This window comes from Monodon monoceros, unplaced genomic scaffold, assembly GCF_005190385.1.
Source record: "Monodon monoceros isolate NGI ecotype Baffin Bay Population unplaced genomic scaffold, NGI_Narwhal_1 Super_Scaffold_18, whole genome shotgun sequence".
NCBI classification, from domain to species: domain Eukaryota; kingdom Metazoa; phylum Chordata; class Mammalia; order Artiodactyla; family Monodontidae; genus Monodon; species Monodon monoceros.
The window spans coordinates 108,542,908-108,565,450 of record NW_021703774.1 but is presented as its reverse complement, the minus strand read 5'-3'; positions in this window follow the sequence as shown (position 1 = coordinate 108,565,450).

Genomic DNA, 22,543 nt, shown 5'->3' with positions numbered 1-22,543 from the left:
ACTTCATTTATCATTCTTACTATTTTTAAAATGGGAAAATATTCTAAAAACTCACATTGCAACTCCAACCAGGCTTGGCTTGAAAATTTCCCCTGTACTTGTTGAAGAAAAAATATATCATGATACTATTTAATAAGGAAATATTTCTTTTCTATCAGAAATTGAATTCAATTGGTGAAGCCTTTTAGCTTCCATCATAAAAATCACCAAGGTTCTCCCCTTGTCCCATGTAATGATTGGTTATGGTAATTTACTTTCTAGTAATGAAAATCTCTTGAGTTCTCACAGAGAACTTCTCTTTATGATGGTACTTTATAAATGTAATATTCTGTTATATTTGATTCACTACTACTGTATGTATCATTCATCTATATCCATAAAGTGAATTTCTTTGTATGTTGTTGTGTCATTTTTGTTTTATTCTATTTATTTAATGTTTGTTAGGAGTTGGTAGCAGCATCATATTAACTTCATAAAATGAATTGGGAAATTTCTTTTATTTTTCTGTACCTTGGAAAAGATTGAAAAGCAAATAAATTTTGTATTTTTAAAAGTTTGTACAAATTCATCTATGAAACCATCTGGGTCAGGAAATGATTTGAGGAATTTCTCTGGTCAATGTAACAATTTAACTTTGTAACAAAAATTTTGCTATTTCCTTGAGTACTTAAATTTCATGATCATGATTTCATGTACATAATTAATCTGAAAACTAATTTTTCTATGTCTGAAGTTTTATCTTTTTTCATGTGCCTAATATTGTGAATTACTATTTTCACACACTTTTTCATGATTATCTTTCAGAGGTTTGTATATTTAATTATAGTGTTCAAATAACTAGCTTTATATATGTTCTCATTTCTAACTATCCTTATTTATTAAGTTATTTTGTCATTTTTATAACTTCTTTTCTACTGATTCTTAGGGGTTATTTCATTGTACTTCTACAATTTTTGTATTAATGTTTATTACTGCAAAACAAATGACAGCAAACATTGCAACTTAAGATAATACCATTTATTGCCTCAATGAAGGTCAGAAGTTCAACATGACATTGCTGGGATCTCTGCTCAAGGTATTGTAAGGTCAAAATCACAAGATTGGTCAGGCAAATCTTCTGGAGGCTCTAAAAAAAATTCTACTCACAAGTTTATTCTCATTATCTTCAGAATTCAGTTTTTGCTGTCATAGAACTGAAGTCCTTGTGTCCTTTATGCTGTCATCTGCTTCAGCTTCTAGAGACCACCCACCTGCCTTGCCATGTGGTTTTTCATCCTCAGATGGAAGCATGCTAAATCCTTCTCATGCTTTGGATCTCTAACCTCTCATATCTCTCTGTACATCATATTTAAAGAGATTATGTGATTAGGTCAGGCACATCAGGCTATTTTCCTACCTTAAGGTCAACTGGTTTGTGACCTCAATTACATTTGCAAAATCCTTCATAGTAGTGTCTAAATTAGTATTTGACTGAATAACTGGGAAAGGCATGTGTATACGGGGTCATGTAGAATTTTGCCTAACATATCTCTGTTAGTAGAATATTTGATTCATTTATTATTCTACCTATTTTGCAGCTGTACATTTCCCAAGTACACATTTGTCTATGTTCTCTACTTTTTGGTATATTCTGATTTGAGAAGTTGATATCCTCTATGACTCAAGAATTAACAAGTTACTATTTTTGGTTCCTATGTGGTTCCTTAAGAACTGCTTTTGTAGAGCTTAAGCTTCAAGATGGCAGAAGAGTAAGACGTGGAGATCACCTTCCTCCCCACAAATACATCAGAAATACATCTGCAGGTGGAACCGCTCCTATAGAATACCTACTGAATGCTGGCAGAAGCCCTCAGACCTCCCAAAAGGCAAGAAACTCCTCACGTACCTGGGTAGGGCAAAAGAAAAAAGAAAAAACAGAGACAAAGAATAGGGATGGGACCTGCACCAGTGGGAGGGAGCTGTGAAGGAGGAAAGGTTTCCACACACTAGAAGCCCCTTTGCAGGCGGAGACTGCGGGTGGCAGAGGTGAAAAGCTTTGGAGCCACGGAAGAGAGCGCAGTAACAGGGGTGCAGAGGGCAAAGCAGAGAGATTCCCCACAGAGGATTGGTGCTGACCAGCACACACCAGCACTCCCCAGAGGCTTGTCTGCTCACCCGCTGGGGCGGCCAGGGGCGGGAAGCTGAGGCTCGGGCTTCGGAAATCAGATCCCAGGGAGAGGACTGGGATTGGCGGCGTGAACAGAGCCTGAAGGGGGCTAATGCACCACGGCTAGCAGGTAGGGAGTCCGGGAAAAGGTCTGGAACTGCCGAAGAGGCAAGAGACTTTTTCTACCCTCTTTGTTTCCTGGTGCACAAGGAGAGGGGATTAAGAGCGCTGCTTAAAGGAGCTCCAGAGACGAGCGTGAGCCATGGCTATTGGCGCAGACCCCAGAGACGGGCATGTAACACTGAGGCTGCTGCTGCAGCCACCAATAAGCCTGTGTGCAAGCTCCCCTCCCGGGAGCCTGTGCAGCCCGCCACTGCCAGGGCACCTTGATCCAGGGACAACTTCCCCAGGAGAAAGCATGGCATGCCTCAGGCTGGTGCAACATCACGCTGGACTCTGCTGCCGCAGGCTCACCCCGAACTCAGTACCCCTCCCTCCCCCCAGCCTGAAAGAGCCAGAGCCCCCGAGTCAACTGCTCCTTTAACCTCGTCCTGTCTAAGTGAAGAACAAACACCCTCAGGCAACCTACATGCAGAGGCAGGTCCAAATCCAAAGCTGAATGGTGGGAGCTGTGCGAACAAAGAAGAGAAAGGGAAATCTACCCCAGCAGCATCAGAAGCAGCAGATGAAATCTACACAGTCAACTTGATGTTCCCTGCATCTGTGGAATACCTGAATAGACAACGAATCATCCCAAATTGAGGAGGTAGACTTTGGGAGCAAAGATATATTATTTTTTTTCCCCTTTCTCTCTTTTTGTGAGTGTGTATGTGTATGCTTCTGTGTGTGATTTTGTCTGTATAGCTTTGCTTTCACCATTTGTCCTAGGGGTCTGTCTGTCCGGTTTTTTTCTTTACTTTTTAATTTTTTTTCTTAATAATTATTTTTTATTTTAATAATTATATTTTATTTTACTCTACTTTATTTTATTTTATTTTATCCTCTTTCTTTATTTCTTTCTATATGTTTTTCCCTTTTATTCCGAGCCATGTTTCTGAAAAGCTCTTGGTGCTTCAGCCAGGAGTCAGCGCTGTGCCTCTGAGGCGGGAGACCCAACTTCAGGACACTGGTCCACAAGAGACCTCCCAGCTCCACATAATATCAAACAGCGAAAATCTCAGAGATCGCCATCTCAATGCCAAGACCCGGCTTCACTCAACGACCAGCAAGTTACATTGCTGGACACCCTATGGCAAACAACTAGCAAGACAGGATCACAGCCCCATCCATTAGAAGAGAAGCTGCGTAAAATCATAATAAGGCCACAGACACCCAAAAACACAACACCAGATGTGGACCTGCCCACAAGAAAGACAAGATCCAGCCTCATCCACCAGAACACAGGCACTAGTCCCCTCCACTAGGAAGCCTACACAACCCACTGAACCACCCTTAGCCACTGGGAACAGACACCAAAAACAACGGGAAATACGAACCTGCAGCCTGCAAAAAGGAGACCCCAAACACAGTAAGTTAAGCAAAATGAGAAGACTGAAAAACACACAGAAGATGAGGGAGCAAGGTAAAATCCCACCAGGCATAATAAATGAAGAGGAAATAGGCAGTCTACCTGAAAAACGATTCAGAATAATGATAGTAAAGATGATCCAAAATCTTGGAAATAGAATAGACAAAATAAGGCATGTTTAACAAGGGCATAGAAGAACTAAAGAGCAAACAGACAATGATGACCAACACAATAAATGAAATTTAAAATTCTCTAGAAGGGATCAATAGCAGAATAACTGAGGCAGAAGAATGGATAAGTGACCTGGAAGATAAAAGAGTGGAAATAACTACTGCAGAGCAGAATAAAGAAAAAAGAATGAAAAGAACTGAGGACAGTCTCAGAGACGTCTGGGACAACATTAAACGCACCAACATTTGAATTATAGGGGTTCCAGAAGAAGAAGAGAAAAAGAAAGGGACTGAGAAAATATTTGAAGAGATTATAGTTGAAAACTTCCCTAATATGGGAAAGGAAATAGTTAACCAAGTCCAGGTAGCACAGAGAGTCCCATACAGGATAAATCCAAGGAGAAACACACCAAAACATATATTAATCAAACTATCAAAAATTAAATACAAAGAAAACATATTAAAAGCATCAAGGGAAAAACAAACAAACAAAAAAAAAAACACAAGGGAATCTCCATAAGGTTAACAGCTGATCTTTCAGCAGAAACTGTGCAAGGCAGAAGGGAGTGGCAGGACATACAGATGCTGTCTACAAGAGACCCACTTCAGAACTAGAGACACATACAGACTGAAAGTAAAGGGATGGAAAAAGATGTTCCATGCAAATGGAAACCAAAAGAAAGCTGGAGTAGCAATTCTCATATCAGACAAAATAGACTAGAAAATAAAGACTATTAGAAGAGACAAAGAAGGACACTACATAATGATAAAGGGATCGATACAAGAAGATGATATAACAATTGTAAATATTTATGCACCCAACATACGAGCACCTCAATACATAAGGCAAATACTAACAGCCATAAAAGGGGAAATCAACAGTAACACATTCATAGTAAGGGACTTTAACACCCAACTTTCACCAATGGACAAATCGTCCAAAATGAAAATAAATAAGGAAACAGAAGCTTTAAATTACACATTAAACAAGTTGGACTTAATTGATATTTATAGGACATTCCATCCAAAAACAACAGAATACACATTTTTCTCAAGTGCTCATGGAACATTCTCCAGGATAGATTATATCTTGGGTCACAAATCAAGCCTTGGTAAATTTAAGAAAATTGAAATTGTATCAAGTATCTTTTCTGACCACAACACCATGAGACTAGATATCAATTACAGGAAAAGATCTGTAAAAAATACAAACACATGGAGGCTAAACAATACACTACATAATAACGAAGTGATCACCGAAGAAATCAAAGAGGAAAAAAAAATACCTAGAAGCAAATGACAATGGAGACATATGACCCAAAACCTATGGAATGCAGCAAAAGCAGTTCTAAGAGGGAAGTTTATAGCAATACAATCCTACCTTAAGAAACAGGAAACATCCCGAATAAACAACCTAACCTTGCACCTAAAGCAATTAGAGCAAGAAGAACAAAAAACCCAAAGTTAGCAGAAGGAAATAAATCATAAACATCAGATCAGAAATAAATGAAAAAGAAATGAAGGAAACAATAACAAAGATCAATAAAACTAAAAGCTGGTTCTTTGAGAAGATAAACAAAATTGATAAACCATTAGCCAGACTCATCAAGAAAAAAAGGGAGAAGACTCAAATCAATAGACTTAGAAATGAAAAAGGAGAAGCAACAACTGACACTGCAGAAATACAAAAGATCATGAGAGATTACTACAAGCAACTATATGCCAATAAAATGGACAACCTGGAAGAAATGGACAAATTCTTAGAAATGCACACCTGCCAAGAGTGAATCAGGAAGAAATAGAAAATATGAACAGACCAATCACGAGCACTGAAACTGAAATTGTGATTAAAAATCTGCCAACAGGGACTTCCCTGGTGGCGCAGTGGTTGAGAGTCTGCCTGCCGATGCAGGGGACACGGGTTTGTGCTCTGGTCCAGAAGCATCCCACATGCTGTGGAGCAGCTGAGCCCGAGAGCCATGGAGACTGAGCATGTGCGTCCAGAGCCTGTGCTCCACGATGGGAGAGGCCACAAGAGTGAGAGGCCCATGTATCACAAAAAAAAAAAAAAAAAAAAAAAAATTCCAACAAACAAAACCCCAGGACCAGATTGCTTAACAGGCGAACACTATCAATCATTTAGAGAAGAGCTAACACCTATCCTTCTCAAACTCTTCCAAAATATAGCAGAGGGAGGAACACTCCCAAATTCATTCTACGAGGCCACCATCACCCTGATACCAAAACCAGACAAGGATGTCACAAAGAAAGAAAACCACAGGCCAATATCACTAATGAACATAGATGCAAAAATCCTCAACAAAATACTAGCAAACAGAATTCAACAGCACATTAAAAGGGTCATACACCATGATCAAGTGGGTTTTTTTCCAGGAACGCAAGGATTCTTCAGTATACGCAAATCAATCAACGTGATACACCATATTAACAAATTGAAGGAGAGAAACCACATGATCATCTCAATAGATGCAGAGAAAGATTTCAACAAAATTCAACACCCATTTATGATAAAAACCCTGCAGAAAGTAGGCATAGAGGGAACTTTCCTCAACATAATAAAGGCCATATATGACAAACCCACAGCCAACATCATCCTCAATGGTGAAAAACTGAAACCATTTCCACTAAGATCAGGAATAAGACAAGGTTGCCCACTCTCACCACTCTTATTCAACATAGTTTTGGAAGTTTTAGCCACAGCAATCAGAGAAGAAAAGGAAATAAAAGGGATCCAAATCAGAAAAGAAGAAGTAAAGCTGTCACTGTTTGCAGATGACATGATACTATACATAGAGAATACTAAAGATGCTACCAGAAAACTACTAGAGCTAATCAAGGAATTTGGTAAAGTAGCAGGATACAAAATTAATGCACAGAAATCTCTTGTATTCCTATACACTAACGATGAAAAATCTGAAAGTGAAATCAAGAAAACACTCCCATTTACCAATGCAGCAAAAAGAATAGAATATCTAGGAATAAACCTACCTAAGGGCACAAAAGACCTGTATGCAGAAAATTATAAGACACTGATGAAAGAAATTAAAGACGATACAAATAGATGGAGAGATATACCATGTTCTTGGATGGGAAGAATCAACATTGTGAAAATGACTCTACTACCCAAAGCAATCTACAGATTCAATGCAACCCCTATCAAAGTACCACTGGCATTTTTCACAGAACTAGAACAAAAAATTTCACAATTTTTATGGAAACACAAAGGACCCCGAATAGCCAAAGCAATCTTGAGAATGAAAAACGGAGCTGGAGGAATCAGGCTCCCTGACTTCAGACTATACTACAAAGCTACAGTAATCAAGACAGTATGGTACTGGCACAAAAACAGAAATATAGATCAATGGAACAGGATAGAAAGCCCAGAGATAAACCCACACACATATGGTCACCTTATCTTTGATAAAGGAAGCAGGAATGTACAGTGGAGAAAGGACAGCCTCTTCAATAAGTGGTGCTGGGGAAACTGGACAGGTACATGTAAAAGTATGAAATTAGATCACTCCCTAACACCATACACAAAAATAAGCTCAAAATGGGTTAAAGGCCGAAATATAAGGCCAGAAACTATCAAACTCTTAGAGAAAAACATAGGCAGAACACTCTATGACATAAATCACAGCAAGATCCTTTCTGACCCACCTCCTAGAGTAATGGAAATAAAAACAAAAATTAACAAATGAAACCTAATGAAACTTCTAAGCTTTTACACAGCAAAGGAAACCATAAACAAGACCAAAAGACAGCCCTCAGAATGGGAGTAAATATTTGCAAATGAAGCAAATGACAAAGGATTAATCTCCAAAATTTACAAGCTGCTCATGCAGCTCAATATCAAAAAAAATAAACAACCCAATCCAAAAATGGGCAGAAGACCTGAATAGACATTTCTCCAAAGAAGATATACACACTGCCAACAAACACATGAAAGAATGCTCAACATCATTAATCATTAGAGAAGTGCAAATCAAAACGACAATGAGATATCATCTCACACAAGTCAGAATGGCCATCATCAAAAAATCTAGAAACAATAAATGCTGGAGAGGGTGTGGAGAAAAGGGAACCCTCTTGCACTGCTGGTGTGAATGTGAATTGGTACAGCCACTATGGAGAACAGCATGGAGGTTCCTTAATAAACTACAAATAGAACTACCATATAACCCAGCAATCCCACTACTGGGCATATACCCTGAGAAAACCAAAATTCAAAAAGAGTCGTGTACCAAAATGTTCATTGCAGCTCTATTTACAATAGCCAGGATATGGAAACAACCTAAGTGTCCATCATCGGATGAATGGATAAAGAAGATGTGGCACAAATATACAATGGAATATTACTCAGGCATAAAAAGAAACGAAATTGAGCTATTTGTAATGAGGTGGATGAACCTAGAGTCTGTCATACAGAGTGAAGTAAGTCAGAAAGAGAAAGACAAATACCGTATGCTAGCACATATATATGGAATTTAAGAAAAAAAAATGTCATGAAGAACCTAGGGGTAAGACAGGAATAAAGACACAGACCTACTAGAGAATGGACTTGAGGATATGGGGAGGGTGAAGGGTAAGGTGTGACAAAGCGAGAGAGTGGCATGGACATATATACACTACCAAACGTAAAATAGATAGCTAGTGGGAAGCAGCCGCATAGCACAGGGAGATCAGCTCCGTGCTTTGTGACCACCTAGAGGGGTGGGATAGGGAGGGTGGGAGGGAGGGAGACGCAAGAGGGAAGAGATATGGGAACATATGTATATGTATAAGTGATTCACTTTGTTTTAAAGCAGAAACTAACACACTATTGTAAAGCAATTATACTCCAATAAAGATGTTAAAAAAATTATTTTATTTTCCATTTTGAATAAAATTATTTTAAATAAATGCCATAATTTGGAATAAAAATATATCCTTAAATATGCATTCCTTTCATTTAAAGCATGTTATACCTATCCAATTTCTCAATTACGTTTAATTCTATACTTGATAATCTTCTTCACATATATGCTACACATGTTTCATCAATGTTAATCCTGAGCATTTTGTTACTGCAAATGACAGTGAAATTATAGGCAAAGCAGGAAGAAATCTCTGCTTTGATAAAACCCCTATTACCAACAGTCAATTTATATTTGACCACATCGATAGACCTATGAAAGTTTCAATTTTGGGAAAACCCCACATTTCATTTGATCACTGTTTTTCTTCAGAGCCATGTGGATAGTGTTCTGCTTAGTTATTTATGTAAAAACCCCTCACAAATAGCACTGTATCAAGAAAAGCTTTCCTTCCTAAATCCCAGTAGGGTAGACTTAGGAATGTAGGAAAAGTTGATTTAATTAATGACATTCATAATGCTATAGAGGAGGTAAGAGAGAAGAGAGGAAAAGTTCTATCACTGGTGCTATGCTAATCTATAAGCTTTTCTTTCCTCTTCTCATTCTCACCCAGAGCACCAGCTGTCATATGAATGTAGGTGATATCCAAATATGAATTTCTAGTCCAGGTCTAGATCGATTGATCCATCTATCTATTTATCTATCTATCTATCTATCAAGATATCTTAACCTGGACAAGCTCAATTTGTCCACAACTGAATTCAGTAATTTGTGCTCTGACAAACGACATTTTCTGTATTCCATTTCTACCAATGATACTACCACTCAGCTCCTTATGCCTGAAGAAGACCATCTTAATTTTTGTTTGTTTGTTATTATTATGTGTTCCTTTTTGTTTCCCAAAAAATATAGCTTCCAAGTCTCCTTAACATCCCTGTAGTAGAAACCTCCTCCCCATCCTTTTTTAAACTGCTTTCAGTTTCGACCTTATCTTCTCTCTCTTTGGTCTGAACAATAGTTTCCCCACAGTTCCTCTTCTCTAATCTGGCTCTACCTCTATCCACTCTACACTTTAGGCAGAGGAAACTTTCTAAGAAGCAAATCACTGTTATTCTGTTTTATTTTGTTTTTTTTCTTTAAATACTTCAATGGCTCATCAATAGCTTCAGGATAAAAGATGTTCCATGAACTAGGATTTGTATATAGTATCTTGCATATTAGTTATTATGATTTTCTTTTCATTAGCCCGCTAAGCAATTTACCCTTAGTTATGCAAAAACATTTGCATTGCTATGGTAGGAAGACTGGAAGCACAGAGTGGAATAAAATAATCAATAATTAGGGATTGAAGATCATATTGGGAAACCTTAAAGAATCAGAGTTTATAGCGAAATCTAGCCTACATTCCTGGAGAGATAGGGGAAGAATACCATCAAGACTGAAGACAGTGTGGAATAATGAGGAGTTGTGATCTTCTAGAACATTGGTAACCTGGAGCAGAGGGAATGAGCAGTGGCTGAGAGCAGTGGGAGGTGGTCAGCATTGAGAGAAGTCAGGGACACTTCTGGTGCCAGTCTAGGGGCTGTGTGAGGTCATTGGTTGGGAGGCTTGCCAATGGTGAAAGCCAAGTCAATGTCTGATTTGAGGGTTTACCTTCACACTGGCTAACTTTTGCCATGTCTGCCCTTCTATCAACAACATGCCACCTGCAGTTCGCTCAGGAGGATGGTCTCCTGCCCCAGTACTTATTTTTTAAACAGACTACTTGATATGTTTATTCACCAGTCATTTTCAATGGTCCAACACATTTAGAAGATGAGGATACAGAGAAGAGGTATCTTAATTTCTGAAAGAACCTCATGTATTAGGGATAGCCTAAATACTCATACTTGGAGGTACAGCATTGTCATTAAACTTCTTTGTGACAGGTGCACATATTTAGCTCTCTAATATTACCTATTTCTGTAACTTCTTCGGCTTCAACCATAGTAATCGTCTGTAGTTACTCCTAGATATGCCAAATTAGGTAAAGTTTCCATGACTTCACCAGTGTTCTTCCTTCTACAGAGAAACTCCCATCTCTAAACTACATAATTTCCCAGTGTACATGTAAATCTTTCAAGACCACATCTTTTAAAAAGTGTCTTTCTCTTACCTTGTCATACATATGCAAATACAAAAGTGCAACAAAATGTTTGAGTATTTTCTCCCCTCCATCCCTTCCTCTACCAATCCCTGGCTTTCAGCCTCTACAGTTGTAATCACAGTTTATCCATCTTTCTATTGTTTAGAAACATTTAGCAAATGTTGAATGAATGAATCTACTCTCACAATCCTTAATAGTCATCTCAAGGCTTAAATTAGGTGAACTTGATCTATTGCTCCCTCCCCACATTTCCCCCTTTGTAATCATAAGTTTGTTTTTGATATCTATAAATGAGGAGCTTGGGATGAATATACACACATTATTATATACAAGATAGATAATCAACAAGGATCTACTGTATAGCACAGGGAACTCTACTCAATATTCTGTGATAACCTACGTGAGAAAAAAATCTAAAAAAGAATGAATATATGTATATGTGTAACTGAATCACTTTGCTGTACACCTGAAACTAACACATCATTGTAAATCTATACTATAATAAAATTAAAATATTTTTTAAAAATTAAAAAAAATATAAATTTTAAAAATAAAAAAAAATAAATTAGGGGAACTTAAATTGTCCTTGAAATAATCACTGTGGTCTTTACTACCTCAGACATTTCCCTTTTACTATCAACATTTTGCCAACTAAATCCAACTAAATGTATAACTTTTATTTCCAACTTGGTGTTTCAATTGTGTAAAGCTCACCCAAACTAGAATTACCTTGTCAGCCAGGCTCATAAGTTTAAAAGAAACCGGGTGCTTCTGAGGTTGGAGAGAGTGGCAAGTTGGTTAGTATGGCTGGTGCCAGGATCAAAGTGGACATAGTGAAGCCAAACACCCACTTACATTCCAATACAATCTAATTTACACACACACACACACACACACATACACAAAGAAGTTAATGCTTCATGCTATAGAAATATTTAGACTTTTAAGGAAAGTCATATTTTTAAAAATCTCTAAGAAGATTGGTTATGACTCCTGCTGACCTAAAACAAATAGACTGCCACATATTTCTCCAGCAAAGATGGGTTTATTTGGCACCAGAAGAAAACTGCAGTTTGGGGGTTGCAACCATGGTGGGGCCCATGAAGCAAGGGATGGAGAACTCTTTTGTAGAGGTGGAAAGGAAGTGTGGAGGGCTACAGTAGAAAAACAGTCCATTGATTTCCATCGGCTGAGTTTTTGCCAAGAAAGAAAAGAAGTTGTTCTTTTTCCTGCTGGGCCCTACAGTTATCACAGGACATAAGCATTCTCCCTTCTTGTCTCCAGACTGTTTAATTGAGATTTCTGTTTATTAACTTTTTATACTTCAAATAAGCTGGATAAACACACTTCCAGTTGGAGTAATAATTGTGCTTTCCTTTTATGTGGACCCTCCAAAACCAAATCCCCAGTTCCTGAACACTTCAAATTATCTGCTGATAAGAGTCATTGTTTTGTTTCTAGGGCTTATTATAACTTTGAATTTTGCATTTCTGATGGACAACACTCAAAGGCTTCAGCAAATCAGTCTCAGTCCTTTCATGGAGCAGCTGATTACAAAAATGGACATATTTTAACTCAGATACTTTCCAAATTGCAACTATTGATAAATGTAAGCATTAGAGACAATTTGGTTAACAAATACCTAAATGATACTTTCTCATTTTTATGATTTTCTAGTTGAATTTAATTATTTCTATCACAAATAACTATGCAAACACTATCCAAATTTAAGTGTTTGCATTTAATGACATTATTAGTGGAAGGCTTTAACTCTTTGAACCCAGAAAATCTCTTAGACCAACCCAACTCGAATTTATTGACCTCTAAAGCACAATAAACAATAATTTTTAGTCACTTAATTCTATATACTTCATAGATCTATTTTTTTGAGAACTAGTAGAAGAATTTTAAAGAGTGAATCATTTTCCAGTGACTATAGTTATTGTTCCAAGATAAGCATACATCCCTACCCTTAATAAAATGATGTGAAGAATTAGTATATTTTGAGTAGATTATGTCTCTAAACCATTAAACTCCCCAAACCCAAGGCAACTCTATGACTCAGTAAATTAAATTTTACTTTTACAATGGCCAGCGTAATATAATTTCTTGCACAATGAGAAGCAAAGAAGTAGCATCTTCTTTTAAATTCTTAATGTTTTATTGACTTTGATTTAGGGAGGGAAACAGACATTGATATAATCAAATGATGGGTCTGGTCTATCCATTCTGTATATTTTAAAAAGTTTTTCTATCAGTAGATAGTATCTCATTTTTTTGGGATGAGCCTTAAGACTGGTTTTGTAATAACATCAACCAAAACTACTTCAGTGGTAACTACTTCCAGAGATTATAGCAGAAAAGAAATTGCTGTCTGCCTCTCATTACAGCTCTGTTTGTAAGATAGCTTGTATGGCAGCCTTAGGGAAAGGGGTGAAGATCCAGGAGAAAAGTAATGAGACTTTGGGTGATAGAGAAAGAGTTACAAGATTGTCCTAAGTAATACAGCCCAAAGGCTATAGAGGAACATAGTAGCATTACATCCTGAATTAAAGCAGAATGAATTAGAGACTTTGTGAGACAGATCTGCAAACAATGCATTTGGAAATTTTTGTTAGTCTAATTATGTAGAAGAGTGAGAATTCATGAGAAAGTACAATATTGTCTCTTCAGTTATATACTTAAAGTTAAGAAGTTGTGAGGTTGAACATTTATCATCCTACTAAAGCCCTTCAAAGAAGTAATTCCATGGCATGTGTAATTCTGCTTTCCATGGGCAAAATACAATGTGATCAAAGAGGTTGGATGGACTGTTTCACTTTGCCTGAGAGATTCAGGTGAAGTTTGTGTAGCGACTTGAAAGAAATGCAGAATTTCCTGGGGTGGGTGAGAGGCAGGAAATTCGGGGGAGGGAAGGTCTTGAATTTGAGACAAAAACTGACATGTGCAAAGGTGCATGGTATGAGACAGTGTGGTGCCTTTAAAATGTTTTAGAGCAGTATCCCAGCAACATTTAGTTTGACTGCAGCATTTATGTTTTTCAGCCAATTTTCTTATATAAAAACCATATTAAGATAAAAATTGGCATTAAGTATAAACTATAAAATCTCAAAGGCAATACATACAGGAGATTTGATATGAGTGTTTTGTACATATTTTAGTTATTATCACACAGTAAGTTGCAACTCCCTACTCAAAACATTGTTTTACTTGTACAGAAGCCCAGTATAACAGCAGTTATCTTTTTAGTCCATTCATGTCCACTAGCCCGCCAGTTTTCACCATATATACCTTGTGCCCTACATGAAGCTTATTCCCCAACTGTTTAGGAAATTCAAATAGAACTCCTAAATATTTCACACATAGTTTTGGTAATAAATTGTCCAACGTATTTCAGGTCAGTCTCCATAGCTATACATTTTAAAGACTGTGAACTAATGCTTGAAAAGAGAAAATCAAAACTATTCAAAGCCAAAACCTGTGAATAACACAAAGGATGCAAAGAAAATAGATGAAGTAATGCAATAGCCAGCTGAGGAGGAAAGGATGCCAAGTAGCCGTAATACAACAGCATGAAGCAAAGTGGCTTCATTAATACATTGCAAAGTACCAGAATGCCACAACAGACAGCACTTAGTTTCCAAAACACACACAACCAGAGTTTGCCTCTATTGATTTTAAGTAGCAGCTGCCTAATTGCTAGAAAGCAGATACTTGAGCAGTTGTTGAGATTTGCAAATGTAAATGAGCTTCCTCACAAATGTATCCGTACCACAGCTACTATGACTTGTGGTAGAGTTACACAGTGATTGTGATATTTAGCCATTGTAGTAACTGAACTTTATAATTAGTAGTGGCGAACAAGTATATAAATAGCAGTTACTTAGGTGATAAATTACAATTTAAAAAAATATAAGAGCTTTATTACTGTGCTTTCATTTTCCAAATTAAAAATCAGTTTAATCTAGTCCCAGCAATAAATCATTTTTAAATGATAATTTCTTGTCACAAAAATATTTATTCTATGAGTATTTATTCAGCATCTTGTATTTATGATATACATATGATATAAATATAAAATAAATACATAAGAAAAAATATATATGATATATAAACATATCATATAAACATATAAATATAAGGTATTTATGATTTAAAAAATAAAAATTTTCCAATACTAGTTATTTCTTTGTTGCTGAAACTAAAGTAATTCATAAGGTAAAGAGCTTAGGAAGAAATGATAAATGCTCAATCTCAAAACTCCCTAACTTTGTAAAACATGTATCTTAAGGGACAATATCACCTTGCTCAACTCCCTCAAATTTAGAAATAGTGATAGATTGTGGTTAGCTAGCCAAAATTTTATATTTGACACTCTTAACTACTGTGGATCATCAGTTTTCAAAGAATTAAAATGCAAAAAATGTAGTACTATTAGCATTCATAATATACCAAACCCAAAATAAATTTTGTCTCTATGAGTTTAAAAGATATTTCCAATCCTTGGTTAGCAAAACCATCAATTTTTTATTGAATATCCAATTAAATTTACTAAATATGTAACTTGACCCTATTATGTAATAGAAACAGTGATAAGATACTACAAAGATGAAAATATTTTTTTTTCACTTGGGTAATACAGGCTAACGGGGAGAAGGACAAGCAAGATGACACAAAGTATATCTTGATAAGTGCTATGAAAGGATCTCAAAGGAGGTGTTTAGTTAAGGTTTTCTAGAGAACTAGGGTTTTCTTAGTTGGGTACCCCCAGTAGCAGGCCTTGAGATGAGTGTTTGAGTATAATTAGTTTATTTGTGAGACGATCTCAGGAAACACCAGTAGGAGAGTGAGGAAGTGAGAACAGGGAAGGGATAGAGTCAATTTAACATGTGTTATAAAGCAAGTTGTCACCCCAGTAACTGAAGAGTAATCCAACTGGGGAAATCTGGGAAATGGTGTAGAACACGTTTCAGACTTGTCTCACCAATGGGGAGAGGAAATTGGAGTATTTAAATACTACCCACCATTAGTCTTTGGTTGAAGTCTGTTCATGAGGGTGTTAATTCCCCCATACTTCTAGCATGCAGAGGGAGAGAAAGAGCTCCCCCTCAAAATTGCAGACTTTTCATTTGGAAGTAAAGACAAAGATATGGTAAGAATAAGGTTCAGGAACTGACGTTACAGACACTCACTTATGTCTTTGGTTAGGTGTATTGACTATGAAGTTTACTTTACTTTATTCCAAAAATTCTTTCACTACACTGGGACCTCCACCCCCCCTTTTTATCCAACATGTCTCATGTCTCATTTCCTGCTTTACTTTTAGTTAGATTGTGAGCCTAATAGTTAAAATTATTCATTTATACATATCCCCAATGTCTTTCCCTTCTTTTCTTTTCTTTCATAATTATCTGGAAAATTCCAACCCTAATTAAATCTAAACTCTCCTTCTACTTTGCATCTAAATCCAGTGGTCTGTGGCTGGAGAAAAATCCCCAAGTCTGCTGACTGATCTCAGATAAATTTCTGACCACAAACCTCAAGTGGATCCTGAACCCTGCCAAACCATCCTCTTACTGTCCCATTCTCCACTCTCAAACTTGACTATTTCATAATGGCTAAATGGTCAAACTTCAAAAACCATGCCTCAGCTGATGGTATTGCCTCTTATTTCACTGAGAAAATTGAAGCAATCATAATATAAACAATTGTTCTTATCACTGCAAAATCTACTGTATTATCTCCATCTATACCCATAAATTTCACCTTTCCACAAACTTGCTCTCAATATGGCTAGACTCTCCAGTTATACACTGGATCACATCCCTTTTTTGCCAATGCAAGAACTTTATTCCTGGAGTTATCCATCTTTCCTAGAACACATTCATATCCCTATCTGTATAAGATTTGTTCTATCAACATTTGAACATACTCTAGGAATTACCATAGTAGTGTGAGCTTCAGTAATTAAATAAATTAAATAGTGTTTCTAAGGCTCAGTTACTTCATCCATCAAAAATAATGATAATATCGTCTAAATCTTTAGATTATTGTTAACATTAAATGAGATGAAGCCTAAAAAGCTCCTTAAAATGTTTAACATTGATTTATTATTAATACTCATCTATATAGCTAAATATAAAAAGACTAAAAAACCTCCTTCTCTCAAGTATTTCTTGATTTGTGCATTCATTTTGGGACAGAGACTCCTCCTTAAAGTTCACTTAGCAGAATGTGTTTTCCAAAAATGCCCACAACAATATTTTTGGACCCTAACTGTCTTCTAGAACCTGGCCTGTCCTCCACCAAGAAGTTGAATCTATGTCTTTTCCCCTGAACCTGGGTGGTCTCTTTGTCTCAACTAATAGCGTAGGGCAGAAGCAAAGCTATATGACTTCTAAGGCTAGGTGACAAAGGGTGATAGAGCATCCATCTGGCGCGCTCTCTCTCTCTCAGCATGGTCACCCTTGATACTGAGCCAAAGAAGCTCAGGCCATGTGGAGTGGCCCATGGTGAGAGATACTGAAGCTCCCAATGCTCAGTCATGGCTGAGCTTTCCAGCTGGCAGTGAGTCTTCTTGGAGACAGATCCTCCAGGCTGCGAGGAGTCACCCCTCCGCTGTTGTATGTATATGGGTTTTGAATAATGGTGAAACCCCAATATTTTTGAGAGTTATACTTGGAATAACACTGTCAGCTTGGACTGTAAGAGTGGAAACATTACAAAATAAAAAGGGATTTTTGCACTCCTAAACTCATTCAAGCAAGAAGACAGAAAACAACTCATCTGAAAACACAGGCTACACATTATGGAAGAGGAAGGATAATTCAGGCTGCAGAACCAAGAGCTCAGAAGGCAGACCCAAGAGCCATGGAGAGTCAGTACCAGACAGAAGGAACTGTCAGCATCTGCCCAGCTGGGTTACAGAATTGCTGTAGACTAGTAACTGCTGTGTGTCCCTTGCTTTTCCCCTTTTTGAATGGTAGCAATTATCCTATCCTTGCCGCCCTGCTATGGTATTTTGGATTTATAGTGGGAGGTTCAGATAATTATCTCTTTACTTCATAGGGCTTCAGACTGAGCAGAATGGGCTTCAAGGAGCTATATATCCAATGAACTGTATCACAGACCTCATCTACATCCAGACCTGATTTAAATAATGAGACTCTGGACCTCAAGCTTGAGCCTGATGCCATAATAGATGAGACTTTAGTGGGATCCTGGGAAGGGGTGAGTTTATTAAGCATGTGGGAAGAATGTAAGTAATTTTTACCCAGAGGGCAGACAGTAGTGGTTTTAAAACACATTTGCACATACTTTGACACTATCTTCATGATCAGGTGAAGTATATATCCCTCCCCTTAAACCTGTGAGAAACTTTGTGGTTATCTCTACAAATACATCTCAGGAGAAGTGAATCTGTGTGACGTTTGAGACTAGGTTATAACAGACCTTGTAACTTTGGTTTCCCTTAGGACAATTGCTATTGTAATCTTCAGCTGCCATGTAAGAATTCTGGCTACTCTGGGAGTGGAGTGCCATATGGAGAGACCACAAGATGAGGGAGAGAGAGAGAGAGAGACCCCATACGGTACAATTATATGAGAAGCCACAAGTGAGAACTTGCTAGTTGATCTAGTCAATGCCTAGATTCAAAAGCAAATTAAATGAGTGTTACTGTATTAACCACTTGTACTTATTTTCTGGGGCTACCATAACTGAATACCACAGACTAGGTGGCTTATACAATATAAACTTATTTCCTCACTATTCTGGAGACTAGAAGTCTGAGATCAAGTTGTTGACAGGGTTGATTTCTTCTAAAGCCTCTCTCCCTGGCTTCTCTTTGTCTTCACATGGTCTTCTTTCCATGTGTCTGTATCCTAAGCTTCTCTTCTTATAAAGACTCTTGTTTTATTGGATTAGGGGCCACCAGTATGAACTTATTTTACCTTAATTGCTCCTTTAAAGGCTTTATTCCGAACATAGTCAAATTCTGAGGTTCTGGGGGTTAATACTTCAACATATAAATTGAGGAGGATAATTCATCCCAAAACATCACTATTTGGGGGTCTACTCCTACACAAGAGTAGATAACCAAAACACCACTTGGCTTCCAATCATATTCTAACAGTGTTTACATTGTACTTTAACTGCCTCCTCAGTTGTGTGTCTATCTCATTTGTTTTTGAAATATTCGAGGGCTAAGACTTTACTTTCTATATCTGTAGCCACCAGGCATGGTGTACATTTCACAATTATAATAGCCCTGGCACATGACAGGTCTTCAGTCAATGACTGGTGATTAAATTAATTCCTTAAAGACCACATCACAGTGAACTCTACTCAATGCTCTGTGGTGACCTAAATGGGAAGGAAATCTAAAAAAGAGTGGATATATGGGATATATGTACATATATATAATTGATTCACTTTGCTGTACAGCAGAAACTAACAATATTGTAAAGCAACTGTACTCCAATAAAAAATAAATTTAAGAAAAAAGACCACATCATGTTCTCTATATCATCTCTCAACATGAATCTCTCATAGAACTTTATACCATAATCTATTCCGTGATGGAAGAGGCAATGTCACTTTTTCTGGCTAGTGCTTCTCAACCTGGTGCTCCAGGCCCTCCAACTTAACAACTCCAATCTATCTTTGGTGCCTTATTTCCCACTTCTCTCTACCACTCACATTACACTTCAACAAGTCTGAACCATATGCTCTTTTCTCATTATGGTCCAAACTTTATCTACTCTTGGCTATGAATAAATGGATGAATAAACAGAGACCTACTTCCTTTTGGGTATTATTCTTGATCTCTCCTAACCACCTAAGATGATTTTTACTTCTGGGAAACACTCTTACACCATTTTATTCTTTGGTACTCACCTTCTTCTATAATATATCCCCATATAGACTTTTCCCATCCCAGTTCTGATATTTTAAACTGCTATGAGTAGGAAGTACTTCATGTTCATGTTACACCCACTTAGGTCCTCAGGACAATATTTTGCACATAGTAGATCCTCAAGTATATGTTAAACTGCATTAAATTGATTAAAAACTAACTTAAGTCTTTTGTCCTTATGGCTATTAAGTATATTGATTTTAAGAGTTTTCTTATTGGTACAACTCTTAAGAGTATATAAATATAGAAAGAAATGTTTACAAGGATAGTGATTAAGCATAATAGGTTCTCTCTGACTTTTGCAGATAAACTGAGTTACCTGTATACAACTTAGAATTGATTTATTGGCACCTTGACTTCAAGATTTAAAATGATTATTTGATTATTTTGGCTCTTGTGCAATAGTTATTTCTTCAGATATTTCATCAGTTATTAAGATGCATGTTAAGTTCTTACAACTTGATTTATAAAACGTATTTTCAATTAGTGACCTTTAAAGACATCTCTCATATCTGCTCATCATACATGTCACTTCATATTCAGGGAAGATTTTAATTCTTATTTCTCCCCAGTATGTGAATACTTCTTTATTACATTGCAAAAGTGTATAAGAACTCCTCTACACCACCAGAATATATTTTGGCAGTATAATATTCTCAGAAAAACCACTACATTGACACAGTGTTGATCTGCATGATATTAAAAAGAGCTAGTTGGAGTATGAAATAATCACTTAATTGACTACTTAACATCAAAGCACATTCTTAAAACAATTTGGGGGATTTCTTTGACCAATGTGAACATTTCATGTAACAGTGAAACATTTGTGTAAAAAGATACTGGCCACAGAAGAGTGGCTTGGAGATTTTTCAGCAAAACTATTCTGTCTCAGAATATTTTATTTCTCGTGTTTTTATTATTATATAGTTATAATGTTGTAAGGCCAGTTCTACAAAAATAAATCAGGGATGAGTTGTGAAAAGCTGTATACTCTACAACATCTCTGCTGTACCCTGCCCTACATTGAATGATTGATTATATAGAGCCACCCATAGCATAACTAGGTAGAATTTCTTACCTTTCTCTTTAGAGAGTGATTACAATAGTTACTTAAGTAACATCTCCCTTCTTTATTAGATGTTAGAAAACCACTTTAGAAAAGTTCTTTCATTTTCATAATCTAAAAAACTGTTGCAAAGATGTCTTTAGCTAAAAGGATTTCAGCAACATTTTTATTATAAGGATTTAAAAAGTTACTTTCCATTGTTATTGAATGTCAGTTAACTTTTAACTCAGTCTCCATCTTCTGAGAAAAATGTGTCACTAAAAAAAAAAAAAAATCACACATTTCCAATCAATCATAATTACATGTCTACCAACCCAAGAATCATTAAGTTAATTAACCTCTAAATTCAAGTATCAGCTAAAAGGAAAATGTTCTCTGAAATCAGTTTTTAAACAAAGTTAAAATTAAAATTTCAAGCCAATATTTTTTGTTAATATTTTTACTTTGAAATTTAAACAGCAGAACAAACAATGAATAAAATATGCCCTTAGCTAGCTATATCCCTAGTACATGGAGTAAAGAAAAAACACTGGTTAAATTATTGCCATGTTGCATGATCAAGAGTCAACTAAAGTGCCCATAAACATAGGAGATTTTTGATCTGTTTAATTTAGACTTTTTAAGTCCCAGAAAGCATAGAATTCACTTAATTGGCACCCTGATAAATGATTCTCCAATCTAATTGGGATAATTATCAAGAGGCAGGCACAGTGTAATGTATTTAAATGACTCAAACCAATTGGCTCATAGAGTATCTTTTCCATTTAAATAGTGTTATTTATATACTTATTTACAGGAGTCTACCACCATATATCAACATCCAGCTCCGAATATTTTCTAGTATACTTTATTTCCAGATCAATGGTCAAGAAAGAGGATATTATAAGTGCTTTGTATGGTTTTCATTTATCTGGAACAAGATTGAAAACTTAGCAAACCAAGGTAGACTCCTTTCAACTAAATTTTCATCGGAGTTATACCTGAAAATACTTTGTGTTTTCAAAGAGTTGGGTGATAAAACTTGAACAAATGATTATTCTTAAACAAAATATCCCTTATCCTTATCTTTTCTATTATAGTCTATATAAAGTCAATATAAAGTATTGACTACTCTGATGCAAAGTAACATGAAGAAAAAACTGAGAATTACTGTGAAGGTAGTGTCTATTTTCTTCCCTTTCTTTAGTAAGAAAGATGAATGTTTTACTCATGAAAGGTATGAGGTGAAAAAAATAGCTATATCATTTTGCTTTTCATTTTTGACATGATATAAATTTCAATGGAAACCTTAGAGATTCATAAAAAAGAAATGAAACACCAAATCCTCAAAAAGAGTTTTTCTTTAGAAAAGCATCATTATTATCAAGTTTCTCATAAACTTTTTTTTCTTATATCCAGCATTTTGATCTGCTGGTAATTTTATAGTAATTGAGAATTCTTTCTAACATAGATGTTAAAATAATGAAAGAGCTGAGGACTTAAACAAATGTGGAAGCTACAGAATATACAATGGTTTTAAATATTGCTTCCTGAGTGGATTTGCTTGACTGCAATTCAATCTCTGGTATGCCTCATGCCTCCCTTATCTCTGAAAGATATTTTGTTTGTTTGAACAGCCTTAAATCCATTTCTGTGGAAATTAAAATTAAATATAATATTCCTAAATATATGGTATTAATTTCAATTTTTAAAT